Consider the following 23,736-nt stretch of genomic DNA (forward strand, 5'->3'; position numbering starts at 1 on the left):
CGGATGATAGATCAAAGGAAGGGCAGTCAAGTGAAGGTTTTCTAAGATTGAGAACATGTTTGTAGGGTTTGGGGAAGGAGCCAAAAAGAATGGAGAGGTTAAGGATAAGAGAGGGAGGGGAATGATTGATGGAACAAGGACAGGAAGGGATGGAATAAAGGACACAAGGGGAGGAGTTAGCCTTCTCAAAGGGAAAAAAACACGTAATTCTCAAAATAAGAGAGAATGGGCAAAGATGTAGAGAGACTTTGAACTAAGGAGGGGAGACAAGAATTCATGACCTATGGCCTCAATATTTCTGGTAAAGTGGGGGTAGAGGCCATCTTCTGAGAAAGAAGGGATAGAATCATTTTGAAGAGGTGGGTAATGAGGGTGTTTAGAACATTTACAACAGGCATTGTGATAGGCAATAGGAGATGAAGAAAAGTGTTGCCATGTAATCAATGAGTCAGTTTGTGATTTTATCCATTCCAGATCGTTCCTCTATTATCATTTTTTTCCCTTTTATTATTTTTCCTTCATCCATTTATTTTTAGCAATAATTTTAAAAACAATCGAGTTCCAAATTATTTTCCTTCTTTTCTCTCCTTTCCCTCTACCCATTGAGAGGGCAAGCAATGTGATATGAATTATACATATGAAGTCATGTAAAACACATTTCCATATTAGCCTTGCTGCTAAAATAAAAACCCCAACCCTATACAAAGAAAGAAAATGAAAAAAGTATGATTCAATGCCATCACCTTTCAGTGAATCTTAATTCCTCTTCTGAGGTCTATTCAATTATTTATAGTACTCTCTTTCATCTTTGTTGCTGTCACCTACCAACTTCCAGGTCATTCTCCCAACTTTTTTTTTTGGAAATAGTATTTTGTTTGTTTCCAATTACATGTAAAGATAGTTTTCAACATACATTTTTGTAAGATTGTGAGTTTCAAATTTTTTTCCCTCCCGCTCATTCCCCACTTCAAGATGGCAAGCAATACGATATAGGTTATACATGTACAATCATGCAAACATATTTTTACATTAGTCATGTTGTGAAAGAAACAGAACAAAAAGGGAAAGCCACCAAAAAAAGTGAAAATAACATACTTTGATCTGCATTCATAATTCTTTCCCTGGATGTGGATAGCATTTTTCATTATGAGTTTTTTGGAATTGTCTTAGATCATTGTACTGTTGAGAAGAGCTAAGTCAATCATGGTTGATCATTACACAATGTTGCTGTTACTGTGTACAATGTTCTTCTGGTTCTGCTCACTTCATTCAAAATCAGTTCATGAAAGTCTTTCCAGGTTTTTCTGAAATCCTCCTGTTCATCATTTCTTATAGCATAATAGTATTCCATTCCATTCATATACCACAACTTGTTCAGTCATTCCCCAATTGATTTTCTCAACTTTTTTAAAAACAAGATTAATACCTTGGATATTGGACATTGGATATACCTTGGATAGTGGACAATGCTCTCATGCCTTCCCAGTCATCAATGGAGTGAAACAGGGCTGTGTGCTTGCTCCCATGCTTTTTAGCATGATGTTTTCAGCCATGTTGTCAAATGATTTCAATGAGGTTGAACACAGCATCAAGATCAGCTACCATACTGATGGTAAGTTCTTCAGTTTGGAAAGGCTACAAGCTGAGACCAAAAGTGGAGGGAGCGTTGGTGCATGATTTTCTGTTTGCAGATGATTGTGCACTCAATGTAGCCTCTGAAACTGAGATGCAACAAAGCATGGATCAATTCTCTGCTGCCTGTGTTAATTTTGGTCTAATAATTAACACCAAGAAAACACAAGTGCTCTATCAGCCACCACCACACCATCCATACGTGGAACCATCGATTACAACAAGTGGAGAAGTTTTGAATGCTGTGGATAAGTTCACTTACCTTGGTAGTGTACTTTCCAGGGATGTACACATTGACAAAGAGGTTGATGCATGCATTGCCAGAACTAGCTCAGTGTTTGGGAGGCTCTGAAGAAAAGTTTGGAAGAGAAGAGGTATTAGACTGACTATCAAACTGAAGGTCTACAGAGCCAGTCAGTCAGAGCCATGGACAGTCTACCAGCTCCATGCCAGGAAACTGAATCACTTCCATTGGAACTGTCTTAGGAAGATTCTGAGAATCACCTGGCAGGATAAGGTACCAGACACTGAAGTCCTTGCTCGAGCTGAGCTGCCAAGCATTCAAACTATGTTTCAGAGAGTACAACTCTGATGGGCTTACCACATTATTCAAATGCAAAATGTGCACTTGCCAAAAAGACTATTTTATGGAGAACTCCCATGGGGCAAGTGATCACATGGTGGTTAGAAGAAGTGATACAAGGACACTCTCAAGGTCTCTCTTAAGAACTCTGGATTTGACTGTGCATCATGGGAGACACTGGCACAGGACTGCTCAGCATGGCATGCCCACATCAGAAAGGGTGCTGTGCTCTATGAGCAAAGCAGAATTGAAAAAGCACAAAGTAAAGGTAGGATGGGCAAATTTGGGATATCCACACCAAATATTCATATGGACTATCTGTGCCCAACCTGTGGTAGAGCATTCTGAGCTCGTGTTGGTCTGATCAACCAGTCATACACAATGAAACTTCACTTTATCATGGTGATGTCATTTTGGTCCTCTTTGAAAATGAAGCACAACAACCAATACCCCAACTTATTCAGCCATTCCCCAATCGATTCTCCCAAGTTTTTTTTAAACAAGATTAATACCTAGAGTGTGGTCTTCCCTCTCACCTCATCTCCTGACTTCGTCCTTGAGGACTTCAATGTTCATGTTGATGATCTTTCTACCAAACTGACCTCTCCGTTCCTCAGCCATTTTAATTAATTCCAAGGGTTTCAATTACCATATCTATGCATCTCTCAAACTTCTTTCTGTCTAGTGTTGATTTCTCCTCTGAGCTCCAAATTCATATCTCCACCTGTCCATAACGTCACAACCTAGTCCCTGGGGAAGTTGAGCTGCTCAGTTTTGTAACTCCCTCCCTAGGTCTGAGTTGCCTTGACTGGTGACTGAGCAGGTATAAACTTGCTTAGTCCACCATATATAGCCTTCTCTACATAAGACCAGACCAGACTATGTTTCACATTCCATCCAGCTGGCCCACTGAGATATCATCTTTCTGTCTTCCCTATCACAGCAAATGTACAATCAACAAGTACCTTTGTCAATTGCCTGCCTTCTGGAGGAATACTTTCTTCCCAGGTTGCCATTCTCCTATATGTCTTGCCTTCTCCAACTAGACTATAAAGTGGAGGCCAGGGGTTGCTGGACTTTTTGTATTATTATCCCCAGTGATTAGCACAGTACTTTGTACATGTTAAATACTTATTATTTTTATTCATTTACTCATATGCATGCTCCAACAGCCGCTCAAACGGAATGTGTCCAAAATTCAAGAAATTACTTTTCTCCTTAAACTTGTACCTCTTTCTGATTTCTCTGTTTCTGTCTTAGTCCCTCATGTCTGCAACCTTGGAGTTACTTTTGAGAGGCAGTATAGAAGAGTGCACTGGGGGTCCACTGAAAAAGATCTGACTTCGAATCCTTCTTCAGATACTAATTGTGTGACCCTAGGCAAATCACTTAAACTCTCTGTCTTAGATTCCTAAAGGGAGGGTCTGGAGAGTCTTTGATCTTAGTGGCCTCTAAGGTTCCTTCCAGCTCTGAATCTATGACCCCATGAGTCTTACCCCCTTCCGCACTTCTTTATTCAATCAGTCACTCGGCCCCGTAAATTCCATTTCTACATCTCTGGCATTTATCTCGTTATTCACAGTTAGAGCCACCATCTCATTTTAGGCTCCTCTTTGCCATACCCCTGGTCTATAACAATAAGACCATAGGTACTACTTCTTCCTTTCTTTCTACACTTCAAGTGTTTCCTTCATAATGCTGCCAAACTGAGCCTAGATCATGTCCTACCTTGGTTCAAAAATCCTCAGTGGATCCCTATTGCCTCTAAAGTAAAGGTCACGCTCTTTGTAACCTATCTTTACAGATATAGCTCATATTATTCCATTTTTAAAATACAAAATAGTTCATCTAAACCTTACAACTCTCTGTATTCCAAAGCACACTTCTCATATCTCTGATTTTGTTCAGGCTAGCAGCTGGGCCTGGAGTCAGGCAGTCTCATCTTCCTGAGTTCAAATCTGGCCTCAGGCACTTACTAGAAGTGTGACCTTGGGCAAGTCACTTAACCCTGTTTGCCTCAGTTTCCTCATCTGTAGAATGAGCTGGAGAAGTAAACAGTGAACCATTCCAGTATCTCTGCCAAGAAAACCCTAGATAAGGTCATGAAGAAAGAAGAAAGATGTCTGAACAACAATTTGCTATTCTTACAGTGTTCGTGATTATACCATACACAATTTCCTGGACATTTTACCTTTTTGATCTTGGGGAAGACTCCCCTAGACCCTCCTTACTTCCTGACTGGTGACTGACATTCCTGGCCTGCTATTTCAAGAAGACCAAAGCTGTGTTTCACTTCTTTCCCTACTCCTTGGCCATCTCCTCCACAGACTTGCCAACTACCCTGTCTGTAGCTGGGGTACACTTTCCCCATCAAATTCTAGAACCAAGATCAAATCAATCATTGTTACTGAAAAGGATATGTCAATTAATCCCCACTTATCATTTTGCAACTTTCTGGACCAAAGTGCTCTTTGCTGGTCACCATTCTCCCCACTCCTTTATATTTACTGTTTCCCTGATATTAGGAGGTGAATTCCATGAGGGTTGGAACTATCTTTGCTTTTGTATTTCTATGCCTAGCATTAATGCAATTATCATATAAAAATGTGTATTATAGCTATGTTGGTGTCTTATCCCCTTCTAGATTTGTGAGCTACTCAAGGGGCAGCTAGGTGGTTGAATGTAGAGTGCCAGGCCTGGAGTTAGCCTGGGGTAAGGAAGACGCATCTATTTTCATGAATTCAAATCTGGCCTCAGACATTTACTAGCTCTGTGGACCTGGGCAAGTCACTTTACTCTGTTTGCCTCAGTTTCCTCCTTGGTAAAATAAGCTGAAGAAGGAAATGGCAAACCGCTACAACAAAACACCAAATGAGGTCACAAAGAATCAGGTGGATGTGGCTGAAATGAATGAGGGGAGGAACTACATGCTATCTGAATCTTGTATGTACTTCAAAGCTTAGCTCTGAACTAGAACCTGAACACAATGGACAACTGTTGATGGATTAATAACGGATTGAAACTGTCACCAGGGTGAGGGATTAGGAGGACCTGGAGGAGCAAGACATTGGTTGAAGTGAGGGTGATGATCAGGTTCTGAACTCCTTGTGAAAGCAAGAAGAGCAGGAGAATGTGGCCAGGGAAAGAGAATTCCAGGGTCAGGATCTTAGAGGTGAAGAGGAAAGTGTGACAGCCTCTATGGCTGAGGTAGGGTTGAGATGGAGGTCGTGGAAGCTGAGGTTGATGAACAGGAAGGGTGAGGTATTACAAGATTTATTCATGCAAATATGGAAGTCGCTCCCTGGGACCTCCAGGAGCAAATATAAAATCATCTGCTTGGCTTTCAAAGTCCTCCATAACATAATTAGAGTTTTGTCATTTTATATTTAGAGTTTTCATAATTATAGGGAAAATAAAATTTTATAATTAAAAAAAAGTCCTTCATAAACTATCATCTGGGCCCTTCATACCTTTCCAATCTTCTTACACCTTACTTGTCTCCTTAGACTCTGTGATCCAGTATGAGGACAAAGGAGAGTTTGAGGTTAATGGAAAGTGTATTAACAGTAGAAGGGGGATGGAATGGAATGCTACTGTACTGTAAAGGACAACATATACGAAGCATTCAGAAGAGAAGACTTATACGAACTGATGATTAACTGAATTAACCAGAACTGGGAAAATAACGTACATAATGATTTGTCATTTTTGTTTAGTTGATCAGTTGTGTCCAACTCTTTGCGACTCCAATTGGGATTTTCTTGGCAACAATACTGGAGTAGGGAAGCTGAAAGTTGGCTGTATAAAGGATGAAAACAAAGCTGCCTAAGAGAAACTAGATTAGATTATAGACTGGGAATAAGCATTTATTAAGTGACTGCTGTTTGCCAGGGACCATGCCAAAATATCATTTTGTTTGATCCTCTCATTAACCCTGCATGGTAGGTGCTATCATGATCCTCACTTTACAGATGAGGAACTAAGGCAAACGGGGTTAAGTGACTTGCCCAGGATCACACAGGTAGTAAGTATCTGAGGCTAGATTTGAACTCAGGTTCTCCTGACTCCAGGGCCAGCGCTCTATCCCATGTGTCTCCTCACTATCCTATACATAATGATGACTAAAATGCAAATAGAAAAAAGCAATAACACTAAATTGAATGGCTACATAATAGTAATAAATAGCTAGTATTTCTACAACTCCTACTATGTGCTATACACTGCACTAAGAATTTTATAAGTATTATATCATTGGATCCTCACAACAAGGATGAGAGATAGAGGATGTTATTATTTTCATTTAAAACCATGGCAAAACAGAGGTTAAATGATTTGCCTAAGGTCACATGGCTAGTAAGGGTTTGAAATCCGATGTTCTGTAATTATAACAACCAAGTTTACCTAGAAGAATAGTTGAGAAAAAGTCTCTCTCTCCATGCAGATATGGGGGACTGTGAGTGTGGGTGGATTACTACATATGTTGTCAGACACCGTAAATGTGTTGGCTGCTTTTGCTGAACTGCCTTTCTCTTTTAATCAAACTGTACCTTGAAGACCCCAGAACTTTTCTTTCTGACTTATGACTGAAACCTTCCATATGTACCATCTCTCCTGTTAGAATGTGAGTTACTTGAGATTAGGAGCTGTCTTTCAGGGGAGCTAGGTGGTCCACTGGGTAGAGCACTAGGTCTAGAAGACCTCAGTTCAAATCTAGCCTCAGACACTAGCTCTGTGGCCATGGGCAAATCACTTATTCCTGTTTGCCTCAGTTTCCTCATCTGTAAAAAGAGCATCATAATAGCACCTACTATCCAAAGTTGATATGAGGATCGAATGAAATCATATTTGTAAAATTCTTAACACAGTACCTGACATAAAGTGGGCACTTAATTAATGTTTATTCCAAGTCTATAATCTGATCTAGTTTCTCTTGGGCACCTTTATACCCACCTTCCTCCTACCTCCCATAATGCCCCCTAACATATCTCCATGGTCCAGTAGCTGAGTATCAACATTAGCATATCTAAAAACATATTTTAGAACAATGCCTGACACTGTATACAAGAATAAAGTCCGAATGGGTACATGATCTAGGTATAAAGATTGATACCATGGACAAACTGGAGGAGCAAGGAATAGTGTATTTATCAGATTTATGGAGAAAGGAAGAATTTTTGACTAAAGAAGATATAGAAAGCTTTATGAAGTGCAAGATGGATAATTTTGATTACATTAAACTAAAAAGTTTTTGCACAACCAAAACCAATGCAACCAAAATTCGGAGGGATATAGTATATTGGGAAAGAATTTTTACAGCTAATCTTGGGGATAAAGGCCTCATTTCTAGAATATATAGAGAACTGAGTCAAATGTAGAAGAATACAAGTCATTCCCCAATTGATAAGTGGTCAAAGGATATGAACAGGCAATTTTCAGAGGAAGAAATTAAAGATATCTATAATCATATGAAAAAAATGCTCTAAATCACTTTTGATTAGAGAGATGCAAATCAAAACAACTCTGAGGTACCACATCACACCTATCGGATTGGCAGACATGACAGAACAGGAAGATGATAAATGTTGGAGAGGATGTGGGAGAGTTGGAACACTAATTCATTATTGGTGGAGCTGTGAGCTCATCCAACCATTCTAGAGAGCGATTTGGAACTATGCCCAAAGGGCTACAAAAATGTGCATACCCTTTGACCCAGCAATATCGCTTCTAGGACTGTATCCCCAGGAGATCATAAAAATGAGAAAGGGTCCCACATGTAAAAAATATTTATAGCAGATCTCTTTGTAGTTGCCAAAAACTGGAAATCAAGAGGATGTCCATCAATTGGGAAATGGCTGAATAAATTATGGTATATGGATGTAATGGATACTATTGTGCTATAAAAAATGATGAACAGGAAGACTTCAGAGAGGCCTGGAAAGACTTATATGATCTGATGCTGAGCGAAAGGAGCAGAACCAGGAGAACCTTATGCATAGCAATGACCGCAGTGTGCGAGAGTTTTTTCTGGTAGACTTGGATCTTCATAGCAATGCAAAGACTTAAAAAAAAAATTCCCAATGATCTTCTAAGTCAAAATGCCTTCCACATCCAGAGAAAGAACTATGGAATTCAGTCACAGAATGTAACAGATCATTTTGTGTGTGTGTGTGTGTGTGTGTGTGTGTGTATTATATTTTGGTTTGTTATATGATTTCTCCCATTCATTTTAGTTCTTCTACACAACATGACTATAGTGAAAATGTATTCAACAGGAATATATGTGTAGATCCTATATAGAATTGTATGCCGTCTCGGGGAGGGAAGGAGGTAGTAGGGGGTAGGTAGGTAGGTAGATAAAAATCTAAGTTTTATGGTAGTGATTGTAGAATGCTAAAAATAAATAAATTAATATAAAAAATAAAAACATATTTCCATTTATATTTGTCTACAGGGAAACAGGTTTCAATTAAATTTACAATGTATTGGAAGACAAGATTTTTTTTCCTCTCACGGATGTGGTCAGGTGTGGTACAATGGAGAGAGTTCTGCATTTGGAGTTAGAAACATGCTTTGAAATCCAGCTCTGTCACTAATTGTCCTCATGTAAGCGGATAGTATTGAGGAATTTCTTCTACCAGCACAGGTCAACATCTGCTCTAGACCATGGTCTTAGGCAGTTAACTTTAAGCACTGAGAGCCCTTGCCTAGGGTGACAGTGAATATGTGCCAGAGACTGGTGCTGAACACACATCTTTCTGGCTCTAAGGTTAACTCTATTATATCACCCTGTTAAAGATGCAAAGATAAGAATGAATAAGGGAGTGACCTTTCCTCAGGGTAGGTGGGGATTCTCTGCCTATACAAATAATAGGCATCCCTATTGCCTAACACACTATTTGGCATGTAGTAGGTGCTTAATTAATGTTTGTTGATTGATCAATATAAGCTAATTTGAAGAGTAGTAACAATTAGGGATTCAGAGAAGTTTCATAGGGGATGGTAGCTGGGGCCAAGCCTTGCAAAGAATGTAGGGATTTGAAGGGCTGAAGTTGTTCTAAGCAAGGGCTCCTTCCTCTCCTCACCTCTTGGGGTCCTCTGAGGCCCCTTCAAATTCTACCTCCTGTCAGAAGCCTTTCCTGAGCCCACCCTTCCTGGCCTTTCCTTTTCATGACTTCACCTATCACTTTGCTTTGAATTGCTTTAATGGACTCACATAATTTTGTATTTTACTTTTGTGTGTGCGTAATGATAACAACTGGCATTTATACAGTCCTTTAGGGTCTTCAAAGCATTTTACAATTATTTTCTCATTTTATCCTCACAACAACCCTAATAGCTAGCATTTACATAAATACCTACTATGTGTCAGGCATTGTGCTAAGCATTTTCCAGTTATTATCTTATTTGATCCTCCCCGACCCTAGGAGACAGGGACTATTACTATCCCCATTTTACAGATGGGGGAACTGAGGCAGACAGAGGTTAAGTGACTTGCTCAAGGTTCCAGAATTAGTCAGGGGCAGCTAGGTGGCACAGTGGGTAGAGTGCTGGACCTGGAGTCAGGAAGACTCATCTTCCTGAGTTCAAATCCTTCCTCAGACACTTACTAGCTGTGTAACCCTTGGCAAGTCATTTCGCCCCATTTGCCTCAGTTTCTTCATCGGCAAAATGAGCTGGAGAAGAAAATGGCAAACCACTCCAGTACCCTCGCCAAGAAAACTCCGAATGAAGTCACAAAGAGTCAGAGGCAACTGAAAAACGACTGAACACTAACACAAAGCTAGGAAAAATATGAAATTGGTTTTCAACTCATGTCTTTCTGACTTCAGTTACTGTGCTCTATCCATTATACACATCACCTAATTGCCTATCCTATTATATACCTAAATAAGGTGCATGAGGGTAGGATGAGTGCCTTACATAAATTTGCTATCTCCCCCATAAGTGCGTAATAGCTGAATCTCATTAAAAGGGCTTGGTAAGCATAAAGCACTACCTACACAAGTGCGATGAGGATGATGAGGATGTATCCTATCACTGAGAAGTGTAATCGTCACCAGAAATGGGATAAAACTCTTAAGATAATTGAGCCTGGCATACCATAAGTGGATAATTAATGCTTATTGACTTGATTTGGAGTTGATTATGTAATACATTCTCTGAGGGCACAAACACCAGTGCATTGGGATTCAGGACACCTGGGTTCCAATCTCCACTCTTTTATTAACTAGTTAAATGACGTGGGGCAAGTTGACATATGCCCTCTTTGGGCCTCTCAGTTTCTTCCTTTCTAAAATAGGGCTGGAATAAGTGTCTGCTGTGGCTGGACAGCCAATTTGAAGTTGGATCCCTGGCTCTTTCACTTCTACCAACGTGACCTTGGGCAAATGACTTCATGTGGGTGACAATTTTGTGGACTCCAGCTTTCTCATTTAGAAAATGAGGGAATGGGGGAGGCGGAGCCAAGATGGCAGAGTAGAAAGATGCACATACGCTAGCTCTGAACCCACAGCCCATAAATTACCTCTAAAGAAGAATTCCCAACAAATTCTGGAGCACCAGAAGCCACAGAACAACGGAGCAGAGGAGATTTCTGTTACAGAGAGCCCTGAAAACCCGACACAAAAGGTCCGTTGCACCCTGGACCCAGAGCAGGGCCCAGTCCTGCCTCGGCCACGCAGCACTGAGAGGAGCAGATCCGAGCAGGCTTCAGCCATGGAATCTCCAGCGGCTGCACAGGTCCCTCCACCCACAGGTCAGTGAGAGAGTCTTTTTGGCTCGTGAGAGGGGAGTGGGGCGTCTCCATAACTCAGGCCCTCTTGGGAGGCAGCAGCAGAGGCGGCAGCAGACTGGGGCTCCCAAAGCAGGCAGGAGCTTGGATCCATTGTTGAAGGTCTCCACATAAACCCCCTGAGGGAACTGAGCCCCCGTGTGGTGGCCCTGCCCCCTCCTGAGCACCTGAACTTAATCTCAACTGAATAGCAGACCCGCCCCCGCCGAAAGCCCTGAGGCTGGGAAGCAGCATTTGAATCTCAGTCCCTAAGTGCTAGCTGGGCAGATCTGGAGGCGTGGTGGGTGTGGAAAGGAAACTCAGAAATCAAGTAACTGGCTGGGAAAATGCCCAGAAAAGGGAAAAAAAATAAGACCATAGAAGGTTACTTTCTTGGTGAACAGATATCTCCTCCCATCCTTTCTGATGAGGAAGAACAATGCTTACCATCAGGGAAAGACATAACCTTCAAGGCTTCTGTATCTTAAACATCCAAAATAAATATTCCATGGGCTCAGGCCATGGAAGAGCTCAAAAAGGATTCTGAAAATCAAGTTAGAGAGGTGGAGGAAAAACTGGGAAGAAAAATGAGAGAGATGCAAGAAAAGCATGAAAAGCAGGTCAACACCTTGCTAAAGGATACCCCCAAAAATGCTGAAGAAAATAACACCTTGAAAAATAGGCTAACTCAATTGGCAAAAGAGGTTCAAAAAGCCAATGAGGAGAAGAATGCTTTAAAAGGCAGAATTAGCCAACTGGAAGAGGAGGTTCAAAAGCTCACTGAAGAAAATAGTTCTTTCAGAATTAGAATGGACCAGATGGAGGCTAATGACTTTATGAGAAACCAAGAAATCACAAAACAAAACCAAAAGAATGAAAAAATCGAAGATAATGTGAAATATCTCATTGGAAAAACAACTGACCTAGGAAATAGATCCAGGAGAGACAATTTAAAAATTATGGGACTCTCTGAAAGCCATGATCAAAAAAAGAGCCTAGACATCATCTTTCATGAAATTATCAAGGAAAACTGCCCTGAGATTCTAGAACCAGAGGGCAAAATAAGTATTCAAGGAATCCACAGATCACCACCTGAAAGAGATCCAAAAAGAGAAACTCCTAGGAACATTGTGGCCAAATTCCAGAATTCCCTGGTCAAGGAGAAAATATTGCAAGCAGCTAGAAAGAAATAATTCAAGTACTGTGGAAATATAATCAGGATAACACAAGATCTAGAAGCTTCTACATTAAGGGATCGAAGGGCATGGAATAGGATATTCCAGAAGTCAAAGGAACTAGGACTAAAACCAAGAATCACCTACCCAGCAAAACTGAGTATAATACTTCAGGGCAAAAAATGGTCTTTCAATGAAATAGAGAACTTTCAAGCATTCTTGATGAAAAGACCAGAGCTGAAAAGAAAATTTGACTTTCAAACACAAGAATGAAGAGAAGCATGAAAAGGTAAACAGCAAAGAGAACTCATAAGGGACTTACTAAAGTTGAACTGCTTACATTCCTACATGGAAAGACAATATTTGTAACGCTTGAAACTTTTCAGTATCTGGGTAGTGGGTGGGATTACACACATACACACACACACACACACACACACACAGACAGCACAGGGTGAATTGAATAGGATGGGATCATATCTTAAAAAATGAAATCAAGCAGTGAGAGAGAAATATATTGGGAGGAGGAAGGGAGAAATGGAATGGGGCAAATTATCTCTCATAAAAGAGACAAGCAAAAGACTTTTTAGTGGAGGGAAAAAGAGGGGAGGTGAGAGAAAAATATGACATTTACTCATCACATTCCACTAAAGGAAGGAATAAAATGCACACTCATTTTGGTATGAAAACCTATCTTACAATACAGGAAAGTGGGGGAGAAGGGGATAAGTAGGGTGGGGGGAATGATGGAAGGGAGGGCAATGAGAGGAGGGAGCAATTTGAAGCCAACACTCTTGGGGAGGGACAGCATCAAAAGAGAGAATAGAAGCAATGGGGGGCAGGATAGGATGGAGGGAAATATAGTTAGTCTTACACAACACGACTATTATGGAAGTCATTTGCAAAACTACACAGATATGGCCCATATTGAATTGCTTGCCTTCCCAAAGGGAAGGGGTGGGGAGGGAGGGATGAAGAGAAGTTGGATCTCAAAGTTTTAGAAACAACTGTCGACTACTGTTCTTGCTACTAGGAAATAAGAAATACACGTAATGGGGTATAGAAAGTTATCTGGCCCTACAGGACAAAAGAAAAGATGGGGACAAGGGAAGGGAGGGATGATAGAAGAGAGGGCACATTGGTAATAGGGGCAATTAGAATGCTCGATGTTTTGGGGTGGGGGGAGGGGGAAAATGGGGAGAAAATTTGGAACCCAAAATTTTGTGAAAATGAATATTAAAAGTTAAATAAATGAATTTAAAAAACAAAACAAAACAAAATGAGGGAGTAGGATGAGATGAGATGAGATGAGAGCAGCTAGGTGGCACAGTGCTTAGAGCACCAGGTCTGGTGTCAGGAGGACCTGAGTTCAAATCTGACTTCAGACACTTAGTAGTTGGCTGACCCTGGACAAGTCACTTGATCTCAGTTAAGTGCCTCAGTTTCCTCATCTGAAAAATGAGTTGGAGAAGGAAATGGCAAAGTATCTTTGCTAATAAAACTCCCAAATGGGGTCACAAAGAGTCAGACGAGACTGAAACAGTGAGCAGCAACTAATCAATGAACACAATTAGCTCAAAATGAAGCCTTTTCAGCTTTTGAGGACTACACAGTAAGAGAAGTAGCAAGGACACATTTCCTACCCTAGACCAGGGGCGTATTCTCCCACAAATGTACACACTATGAATGACAAGAGTAGACTTACTAAGGGAACATTGTAGAGGAGCACACATAGGGAATACATGTATCCAGATGGGCACACACATGGAGGGGCATACGTGTAAGGACAAGGGGCCAGAACACATATAAGGAAGGAGCAGCTCACATTTAACATTGCAGAGCAGCCCTGTGTCATCACACCGCTCCCAGGCATGCCCTGTGTGGCACGTAGTTTCTTCTGGGCAGTTCTCAGCCTGCCTGTCTCCTTGTTGCTAATAAGCATTGCTCTGCTGGGCACATAGTTGTGGAACTGGTCTGCTCTGAGCTCCGGGCTCAGGTAGAATCTCCAGCTGAAATGCTGCTTCTTTCCCATAAAAGGAAGAGGGGGCTCTGCCAATTTTCTTTTAGCTTTGAGCCCATAGGTATCCATTTGAGCTCTTTTAGTGAGGGAGGCATATCCTTCACACACCCAGTATAGGATTAGGGGAAAAACTTTCAGTTGTTTTGTCACCAAAACAAGAGAGATATCTATCAGTCCACAGTATTTTAGCTGTCGATGTTTGTTTGTTTCCTCAGAAAAAAGAATTTTCAACTCCAGGGGCAAAATATTTTTGGAATACAGAACAGTCAGCTAGCTAGTTTGAGACCACAGGCAATTTCATCTGTCTTTTATCCTTACTGGCTCTTGCTCACCACAGGCAACGGCACTATCCCAAACCTCTAAGGGTTAAAAAAATTCCTTTATAACATCCCTTAGTTTCAGACTGCCAACTTGCACCCCATATGCAATCATTTGTAGAGGCTGTCTTTCAATAAAATGCCCAGAGCATTCTGGACCTCAGGCTTCATGTTTTTTTTTTTCACTGTCCCAAGATTCTTTGGATGTCCCATGCAAGCTGAAAGGAGAGGGGAGGGTAAGAAAAAAAAAAACTCAAGATGAGCATCCAAGTATCACCCTCAATTCTTTGCTCTGAACTCCTGCCTTTATTGTGGGTAGTTGACTGTGAACAAGCCTCTCAGACTTTGAACAAGTCTTCTGTATAGACAGCACAACTATATTTGATACACAGGGAGTGCTGAAAGTTTACTTGCAGCTTATTCAAACTTACTAAAGATTAAAATTCACAGTCTTTGGGGATATCTTGTGTGTATACCCAGGACAATCAACAAAACCAAATTAGAACATTTCTTGAAATAATGTCCCACGTAGAATAAAACTGGAGTTTCAAATAATCCATAAGACTACCTAGTCAGTCAGTTTCTCAAAGCCATACCAGTTGGCTAGTAGATTCTATAACTCAAAGGTGCCAGAGACATTCCAGGACCTCACCTCAGGCTTAATACACTTCAAACCATCTGTATTTGGCAGCTCCTTCCTCAAAGAAATAGGATCCTGGGTGAATCTTCTCAGTTATAGCTTGAGGGGATGATAGATTTTTGTGGTTCAGTCATTTTTCAGTTGTCTGACTCTTCGTGACCCCATTTGGGGTTTTCTTGGCAAAGATACTGGAGTGGTTTGCCATTTCCTTCTCAGCTCATTTTACAGATGAGGAAACTGAGACAAACAGGGTGAAGTGACTTGCCCAGGGTCACACAGCTAGTGTCTGACTGACTCCAGGCCTGGCTCTCTTTCCACACTCAGTCACCTTGCTTTGTTATCTAGAAACCAACTAGTAATAATAAATAATAAAAATGATAAATTAACTAATAAAAACTTGTAATTTTTGTAATATTTTCTAAAGCCCTTTTACATCCATTGTTGTACTTGGTCCTCATAGCCCAGGAAAAGAGGCAAGGCAAGTATCATTATCATTATTCCCTTCCAATGGATGTGGAAAATGAATTTCAGCAAAGTTTAACTCTACTGATGGTCCAAGGTTGGCCAGATGATGAATGGCCCAGACTGGACTTGACTCTGTCTTGTGGCCTCATCTAGTGCCTTTTCGACTCCACTCAGCTGCTTTTTTTCTGTTGCCTGACATGTGATCATTTGTTAGCAGGAGAATCACAAAAAGAAGGCTCTTAAAGGATCATTTAATTTCTCTCCTTCTTAGTTTGGTTAGACATGGCAACTGGACAGAAACATCTTGAACTTAGCCATTTTACAAGTTCACGGTTGAGCATCAGGGAAATTCAAATGGCCGCCTAGAAAAAACAAACCAACCCAAACCATTTGCCAGACTGGAATTTCCTGACCATGTGTGTCTGTCTGATTGTATGAGTCACTCACTCTGTCTGTGTGTGTATATGTATGTGTGTGAGTGAGTGAATGGACTTTAAAAATGTATTACTGGTATTATCTGTGTTTCTTCTCTTTTCCATTAGTATGGATAATAGAAGCAATCAATTTGTGTATCTCTTGAATCAAGCTTGGCAGACACCATCCCTGGTACTTCCTGTCCAGACTAAAAAGACCTGCCACTCTATTCAGTCACTAGGGAGGACTTGTGAATTTATTTGCATATTATACCCAGAGAATTACTCAAGGCAAGACATACAGCCCCTTCCTCCTCCTCCTCGTCTTCCACCTCCTCTGTCTTTTCCTTCTATTTCATTCTGTCTTTCTCCCCTCCTCCTTTATTTGCTTCTTTCACTTTTTTTTTTTTTTACACATCCTTTGTGTCCTAAATATACAGGACGAATGATGCCTGGTTTCCTATGAAATTGTGCTTTCTGGTTAGTTTTCTTACTGACTGAATAAGGGGTTTATACTAAGTAAAACATATAATAGCATTATCATTATGACCCCATCTCCAATGATCTCACAAGCAGCTGGTGTTGCCATGACAACTTTGCAGGAGAAAATTGTGCTGTGCTCCATGTTGTGAATGAAGCATTTGTGGGGTACCAAAGGGAACCATCTTTTCCCATCATGTATGTCAATTGTTAAGGAGGCCAGAAGACTGAGTCTTTTTTTTTTAGGCCTTCTATGTTCCTGTCAAATCTGGTCAAAATTGGTATCAGGAATCAACCAGCATTAAATGCTTACTGTGGGCCAGACTTTGTGTTAGGCACTGGGGCTATTGAGAATGGTGAAGCCGTCAAAAGCAGAAATATTTTTCCCACTTTATTTTGCTTGAATAAGGGAGATACAGATATTTTAGTACTCTTCTATCCATAAGAAATGACCATTATTTGAACCCATATTGATTCTTCCTTTAAGCACTTAGGCTAGATCATGTACCTTTAGACTTGTTCAAAGACCATTGTTTTAGCTCTGGAACTATTTCAGGGGTATGTGTGATTAGTCTGCCCAGTGAGACAATAACTCCTTGAGGGAATAGGCTTGTGTGCCATGGGTTTCTTCTTTCTTTTTAAGTTCCATCCCCCCACACACAGATTCTAGCACAATATTGAGTCATATTCAGCTCAATAAATGCTCCTTGAATTGTCACAATGCTAAAATAAAATAGAAAATAAAAGGTGGCTTTTCATTTACCCGGTATTTGTCTACTGTGTATATATATCCAAGCCTTCCATAAAACATTCACACTTTCCAAAGTATTCTAGACTGTCCCCCTTTGCCCCTGATTTTAGTTGTCAATGATGCCCAGGAATTCCAGAGATTCTGTTTATTACAGTTAATCACAGATAAATGGATTCTAACATATTTCCTGGAGGGGTGGGGTCAGGGACAGGTCCTTAGTTGCCAATAATCTTATACTTCCACAACATTTTAAAGTTTAAATGTACTTTCTTGACAATAATCCTTAGATAGATATAAGGAGCAGCTAGGTGGCACAGGTCTGGAATCAGGAAGATCTGAGTTCAAATCTGACCTCAGACAGTTACTAAGCTATGTGACCCTGGGCAAGTCACTTAACCTCCGTTAGCCTCAGTTTCCTCATCTGCAAAATAGGAATACTGAAGATACCTACCTCTCAGGGTTGTGAGGATCAAATGAGATAACAACTAATTAATTGAAATTAATGTAATTTAAATTATTTAACTAATTTTAAATTTAATCAATAATTATTAGCATGTAATAAGTGCTTTATAAATGTTAGCTAATATTATATAATATTAATTCCATTGACTGATGAAGAAACTGCCACTAATTTGGCCACAACCACTCAACTAAGGGGTGTTAAGAGTCAGACCCCAAATACATGTGTTGAATACTCCAAATTTAGTGTTCTTCCCATACTGAATGAGCATAGTGACAGTCTCAGCACAGGGGCCCATGGCCCTTGGGAGTACTGATCATGTATTGGATGAGAAGCTGGGAGGGATATATGACAGGTGTATATTGATTGGTCCAGAGATCTTTCTCCAAGCCTTCATCAGGTACATTCAAGTCAGACTAGCACTCTTCATTATTGAAACAAAGTCAGTTCCATTTGATTAAAAACATAATAATAACTTTTATATAGCACTTACTATGTGCTAGGTGCTGCATGGGAAGTAGGTGCTATTATTATCCCCATTTTGTAGATGAGGAAATTAAGACAAACAAGGGTTGTGACTTGCCCAGGGTCACGTAGCTTTGTAACTGTCTGCGCCAGATGTGAACTCAGGTACTCCTGACTCCAAAGAAGGTTGGTTATGTGCAATGCATTGTGTAAGGTAGACACTGTCAGAGATAAAGTTCCTGTGGGAAAGTCCTACATATTCCCCTGGCAAAATAAGAGAGATACAGACAATCCTTAAGTGCCAGGGGATTCTTTAAAGTGCTGTTTGTTGCCCAAAACTTCTTGTAGCATCCTGTCAAGAATGTGAGCAATGCAGCTGAACTCTGCAGTCATTTTATGGACAGCTTTGTACCCAGATTTCAAAGGTTATTCTTAAGTAATCAGCAGCCTGCTGGAAGAGAAAGGAACATCTTGATACTTAGCTACTAAGTCAACTTAATTGACCAACCTCTGTAGACCTGAAATGATCCCCATGAGAACATTTCAGTTTCCATATCAGTGTCTGGTAAAAGGGTGATGTGAATAAACAGTGTGATTCCCCTCAGTGAGAAACCTGGAGGACACATGGCTAATACCTCTGGAGACCCCTTTGGCAGGCTGGTGAAACTTCTGGACCCCTTTTCAGAGTAATGTTTTTAATTGCATAAAATACAATGCATACCATTACCAAGAAAACTGAAGATTAGTGAAAATAAAGGTCATTCTTTTCCTATCCAAGTTCCCAGATTCTGAAATCCATCCACTAACCCCTGGCTTAGTTCATGGACTCCCCTGGTTTGAGAACTCTTGCACTAATGTGATTTATTATTAAATACACAAGCCGAATGCTTCATCACAAATATAAATACCATAAAAATATCTGAGGTTTTTAAAAAACTTTGTCAGTAATTTCAATTCAACCAAATTTCAACACATAAATTGTCAATATATATATGTTCTTCTTTACCTGAAACCCTGGCACATTCCTCAAAGTGGGCATTTTTTCACTTTGACATTCACATAGAGCTCTCTATATACATACATATATGTATGTATGTATGTATATTTTATAATGTCGTTTGAACCTCACCACAACCCAGGGAGGCAGAGTACTAGTGGTATTCTTATTCTCATTTTACAGACGAGGAAACTGAGGTTCTATTATATTAAAAGACTTGCCCAAGGTCACACAGCTACTGATTTTAGAGTCAGGATTTTGAACTCGAGTCTTCCTGACTCCAAGTCCAGCCCTGGGCTCCTGCCCATCTGAATAAATAAAGAGCCTGCTGAATTTATTCATTGAAATGAAAGGTGAACAAGATGTGACTGGAACCAACCGAGAACACTTTCCAGAGAGATCCTGTTGGAGGGCAGGGAGTGGGGGATAAACTAGCCCTCGGTTGCTTTCCCATTCTGGGCTGCAGTGATCAAGAGGGTCCCTAAAATGAAGAAATCTAAAGAGTGGACGAAGCCGAGTGGCGCACGCGGCTTGTCACTGACAGTCTGGCTTCATTTCCCTTCGGAAGAACACCCTGGGGAGGCTGAGAGTCTTATATAATGCAGAGTGATGTAATGGGTGAGAAGGGAGGAGGCGGGAGGGAGGAGGAGGAGCTGTCCGCCAGCCCACCCGCCTCCGCTGCTGCTGCAGCCCCGGCCTCGCAGCCCCCCATGGCTGGGATCAGTGACTCCTCCTAAAGTCCTCCAAAAACCTACCCAGAGAGATCGCTTCTCTTCTTACCTCCAGCCCCAAAAGCAGTTCTGGATGCAGCAGGAAGGAGAGCTGGCTACTGCTTGGGAACCCCCTTACTACAAGGGAACCCCAAGCCAGAGTCGGAAATGAGGCTGCTGCTGCATCCATGCTTGGAAGGGGTGGGAGATTGCGTAGATCAGAGAGCTAGAATTGAAAAGAACCTCAGAGACCAAAGGGAGGCCCAGAGAGGTTAACTGCGACTAGGTGTCGGGTGGGTGAACTTGAGCAAATCTCTGACCTTTATCAACCTCTGTTTCCTCAAACGGGAATGGCACCCACCTTCCTGGGGTTGTTGTCTATTGGCCTCGGTTTCCTAAATGAGGATAACTATACCTTCCTGCGGTGATTGTGTGCATCTCAGGCTATTAGTTAGCTTAAAGTGCTGTAAAAACGCTATCTGCTATTTATTGTGACAAGCCATTACCTGAACCAGGATTTGAACCCACGACTTTCTGTCTCCAGATCCAGGTCTGCCCCACTATGCTACGCTGCTCCTCCTGCCTCTAGTTTGTCGTGAGTCTACCCGGCCCTGGCAGGAGCTTGAGTGCCCAGTAACAAGTGGCTCTCCCAGGGAGGGAGGGAAGGAAGGGGAGAGGGAGTTTAAGGAGGTTCTGTGCTGTTGATGCCTTTGTGAGCAGTGAATGTTTGGGGCTTAACAGCTCCCAGTGTGACTTCCAGGCGTTCCTATGGCAGTTTCATCACAAACCCCCAGCCCAGAGACGTGAACAAAGGAGACAGCCGAGTGGGAGAGAGAGAGGTTCTTTGTCCTTGACTTGCTCTCCCTGTTGGGCTTATGTAAGGTGGGAGTGATCCTCCTCCCTCCTCCCCCCAACCCCCCTCCGCTTCGTTCTGCCGAAAATACGTTTTCTTGGCTTCCTTGGGAAAGAGCATGTGCAGCTCCCCTGCTTGCCCCGTGCATTTCTGCTTATGTAAAGTTCACTCCCCCTTTCCGCAGTGAGGTGCCGTCCGGTTAAGCCTGCCTTTGGACACGGCAGTTTTCTGCTTTGGCAGTCAGTTGTCCTGCATCCCGAGTCTTTGAGCTCTCTGGTTAGTGCAGATTTCCGGTCCGGGAGACCAAGAAATGTTAGGAAGCAATAACTGCAATTCCCATTTCCAGTCTTTTACCCTTCTTGCCCTCAGTATTACGTCCCATGCTTTCCATCTCTTCGGGTGTCCTCTTCAGTCTGAGACCTTGGGACAAATCCTAACCGGGGTTATCCAGAAACAGAAAATTTGCAATTGGGTAGTGTCTCTTTTTTCTCCCTTTTCATGTCTGTCTCTGTCTCTCTCTGTCTCTGTGTGTGTTTCTATCTCTGTGTCTGCCTCTCTGTTTCTCTGTCTTTGTATCTGTCTCTATCTCTGTCTCTGTGTCTCTCTGTCTCTGTCTCTCTGTCTGTCTCTGTCTGTCTCTGTCTCTGTCTGTCTCTGTCTCTCTCTCTCTCTCTGTCTCTGTCTCTGTCTCTCTCTCTCTCCTTCCCATTTAAGAAGTAGCTAGTGTAGAGGAAGAAAAGTTTTATAAAATCTCAAATGTGAATCAGGTCAGCCTTGTCAGCAGCATCAAGAATAACTAGGTACATTCCTGTTTTTCATCATCCCCTTCATCCACTGTCATCTGAAGACTGTGCCCTCACATAAGGGGGAAACTGCCTAATAATTATAGTGTACAAAAGGAAACTGAAAGACCAGGGAGGTAGTGAGTTTCCCCATTTTGGAGAAACCTGACCATGCCTAGTGAGTCATGCTGTGGAAGGAGTTATGTAGCAGGTTGTGTTGGATAAGCTCCAGGGTTCCATTCGATTGAGGGACTGAATCTGTGAGTGGTGTGAAACTTAGTGCTTCTCTTTCCACATATAGCATTGATTCTATAGCATTACTCTTTTTTTATTGTTGTTCAGTCACGTGGGACTCTTTGTGACCCCATTTGGGATTTTCTTGGCAAAGTTACTGGAGTGGTTTGCCACTTCCTTCTCCAGCTCATTCTAACAAATGAGGAAACCAAAGCAAATAGGATCAAGTGAGTTGCCCACAGTTCCACAGCAAGGATGGGTCTGAGACCAGATTTGAACTCAGAAAGATGAGTCTTCCTGACTCCAGGACTGAACTCCCTAGAGGGGTTGGATTAGATGTTCTCTAATATGCCTTCAAGCTCTAAATTCCTTGATCCTCTAAGCCCACTTTTGGTGCAGTGGAAAAGAGCTGTGTTTGAAGGCAGAGTCCCAACCCTGCCATTTGCTACTTACATGATCTTAAACAAATCAAGAGTGTCTGTAGCCTCAGCTTATTTATCTATAAAATGAGAGGACTGAACTAGACTCTGAAGTCTAAATCTGTGAGAATAAATATATACATACTTAATACTGCTCACTTCATTAACTTGGATCTACTTGTTTGTGCCAGAAAGTCCCTTTGGCTCCCAATAGAAGCTGCTCTCCAAGCCCTAGGTAAGCTATCTAATGGGCTGCCCTTTCTCCTTTCTTCTTCCCAACATCTCCAAGGGCTCCCTAAAGAAGTCCAGAATGCACTCAATTGAAGAACTATTCATTTCTCCCCTCCTCCCTATCATGATCATAAACTTCTGCAGTTCAGAGGGACATTGGATCATAGGATCATTGATTTAAAACCTGGAAGAGAGTTTAGAGGTTGTCCAATCCAAACCCCCTCATTTTTGCAGGTGAGGAAACGGATTCTAGGCCAAAGTCACGCAAATAATTTATTACCAGGACTTAGGATACAAACCCAGGTTCTCAGGCTCCAAAGCTCTTTTTTAATAATAGTACTTATCTCATAATCCAGAAAGCAATCAACTAGGAGACATTTATTAAGCTTTTACTATTAAGGCTCTCTCTTAAAGATGATGGGCTTTGGAAATTATTTTTTAAGAACTAGGTAATACTAGTCTGGGGTTTTCTTGGCAGATACTGGAGTGATGTGCCATTTCCTTCTCCAACTCATTTTTACAGGTGAGGAAACTGAGGCAAGCAGGGTGAAGTAACTTGCCTAGGATTACATAGATAGTGTCTGAAGCTGGATTTGAACTCAGGTACTCCTGATTTCAGGGTCAGAGTCCTTTCTACTGTGCCACTCCCAGTCTATGACATGCTCATTAAGTTTTTGTGTGAAAACCTCATGAGAAGATTCATAGAATCATAGATTTGGAGCTGGAAGGAACTTTAGAGACAATCTAATCCAACCTCTTCATTTTATAGATGAAGAATGATGATGATGATCCTGTTGATGATGATGATGATGACCATAATAACACATATAGTGCTTTGGTTTGCAAGATGCCTAAAAAATATTAGCTTTTCCTCCACATAATCCTGGGATTTTGGTGCTATTACTATCCCCATTTTACAGATGAGGCAGACAGAGATTTAATGAATTGTCCAAATGTCTGATATGAACTCAAATCTCCCTTAAATCTCCTTTGATCTACTGCACTAGGTTTAGTGACTTGCCTAAAGTCACGCAGTGGCAAAGTCAAGATGTGAACCCAGGATATCTGACTCCAAATCCAGTATCCTTTCCACTGTGCTACGCTTCCTAATACCGCCAAAGTACTCCATTCCACTTTTAGACGCTGGTTTGAGAGTTTTCCCCTCACATGGCACTGAAACCTTCCTTTCCTGCCTGGCTCTGCCATCTGGGGCCAAGCAGACCAATTTAGACAGATTTGGGTCATCTCAAAAACTCCATGCAGAGTATCTATGCCAAGCCCGCGATTCTATATTTGAGACAAAAGACCACCACGACCCTCTATCCCAGCCGGAGCCCAC

At 41.5% G+C, this 23,736-nt stretch overlaps 1 protein-coding gene across 1 annotated transcript in view; it reads right to left on the bottom strand.

Annotated features, from left to right (window-relative positions):
- The window catches only part of CCDC70 (coiled-coil domain containing 70), a 99,057-nt gene extending 78,485 nt beyond the window's left edge, over nt 1-20,572 (bottom strand). Inside the window, exon 1 of the mRNA XM_072610477.1 lies at nt 20,385-20,572. The gene's annotated coding sequence lies outside the window, so the exon portion shown is untranslated. The remainder of the gene's footprint in view (nt 1-20,384) is intronic.
- Between the last annotated feature and the right edge of the window lie 3,164 nt (nt 20,573-23,736).

The sequence above is a fragment of the Notamacropus eugenii genome, chromosome 5 (genome assembly GCF_028372415.1).
Source record: "Notamacropus eugenii isolate mMacEug1 chromosome 5, mMacEug1.pri_v2, whole genome shotgun sequence".
In the NCBI taxonomy this organism is placed as follows: Eukaryota; Metazoa; Chordata; class Mammalia; order Diprotodontia; family Macropodidae; genus Notamacropus; species Notamacropus eugenii.